Source organism: Gossypium hirsutum, chromosome D10 (genome assembly GCF_007990345.1).
Source record: "Gossypium hirsutum isolate 1008001.06 chromosome D10, Gossypium_hirsutum_v2.1, whole genome shotgun sequence".
Taxonomy (NCBI): Eukaryota; Viridiplantae; Streptophyta; class Magnoliopsida; order Malvales; family Malvaceae; genus Gossypium; species Gossypium hirsutum.
In genome coordinates this window covers 30,385,255-30,386,740 of record NC_053446.1, presented here as the reverse complement: position 1 = coordinate 30,386,740, position 1,486 = coordinate 30,385,255, and the positions used below count along the sequence as shown (strand labels likewise).

At 37.1% G+C, this 1,486-nt stretch overlaps 1 long non-coding RNA gene across 1 annotated transcript; it reads left to right on the top strand.

The window, feature by feature from the left end:
* Positions 1-286: 286 nt before the first annotated feature.
* On the top strand, positions 287-1,229 carry LOC121222210 (uncharacterized). The gene is made up of 2 exons (XR_005919315.1): positions 287-624; positions 908-1,229. It is a non-coding gene; the product is annotated as an uncharacterized lncRNA (long non-coding RNA).
* The last annotated feature ends 257 nt before the right edge of the window (positions 1,230-1,486 follow it).

The window sequence follows — 1,486 nt, the reverse complement described above, 5'->3', positions numbered from 1 at the left end:
AGTTTAAACACCAAAATAATATTAGATTTAAAATTAGATAAAAATGGAGTAATAAATATTTAAGTGTATTTAAAATAATAATATATTAAATTAATAAGGATTAAATTGAAGTCAAAATAGAATTTAAAGGAAAGAAATCAAAATTAAAAACTGTCTAGGGATCAAAACGCAGTGCGCGCATGACATGGGGAACTAAAAGGGAAATTTTCCCCAATCCTAAAATGCGACGCTTAGATGCGGACTTAATTGAAACAAAAATAAGATGGGAGATAAAATTTAAAAGGAGATAAAATACAAAAAAAGGACCGGATCGAAACGTGCTAGAAATGCAGAAGGATCGCGTGCGCAAATAACCCATCTTCACGAAACACGCAGATCCTACCCAGGTCGGGTCAACACGCGGATCGATGGCTACTAAACGGCGTCGTTTTAAGGCCACTGAAGCAAGCCCTAAACGATGTCATTTTTTACTCTATAAAATCCAAATCAAAACCCTAGGCAGAAAACTTTTGGCCCTTCTTCACCAAAACAGCCGCAACAACACCCTCGTCTCTCTTCGTCATTTCAAACCTCCTCCAACTCTGATTTAGCCGGAGTGGACAAGGATTCCGATGTCTCGCATGGGTAAGATCTCCTCTCTTTCTCTCTTTTAATTTGCAAATAAAATAAAAAAATCAAAGGAAAAATAATAGAAATTAGAAAATCGCCTTTAAAAAAAACTCCTATTCGTCCTTTTTATTGATTTCTTTCGAGTTCAGTATCCCCCTTTTACAATATCAAGTCTGCTTTTTATAGCAGATAGTGGAAACAAGGTAAGAAAAATCTAATGCATTATTTGCTTGTTGATTTTCCATTTTTCTTGCTATTTTCCCTGCTTATGTTGTTTGTTGCCATCTTTGTTATGCAGGTACAGCCAACTGAAGGCACGTGGCGGAGCGCATGTGCCTGAAGGGTGGTGCGCGTGGCTACTGTACGAGGGAGGTGCGGCGCCTGGACTGTTCCAGAAACCATAGGGTTTCTGGAAGCTGCTTCTTTGGGCCTTTTGTTTTTCTATATTGGGCTGGGGTTTGGAGTTTGTAATTTAGGCTTGGTGTTGGGTTTATTATTTTGGATTAGGCCTTTAGATTTTATTTTGTAATCTGGATTGCTTAATTGGACATTTTTATTGGCTTTATTTATTTACACGGGCCCAGGCAAAAATTGGGACTTACAGTAACGATATTACAACCTACTCGTAAACTTGCAGACATCGTCTCAATTTCACATCTTTAGCTCAAGTATTCATAATCTGGACATTAGTACATCCAGAGGCGATCAGTTTCGCGACAGAATGTGCAAGTATACATAATCACTATCAAGAAATAACTATGTAAAAAGAGTATCGTCTCCATAGGGACTATGTTGATAATCAGTAGCTGTAAAATTAATGTTTTGCAAGTTGGTTAAGAAAACACAATATTTGAAGGCGATGGATGTTAAAGTTAAA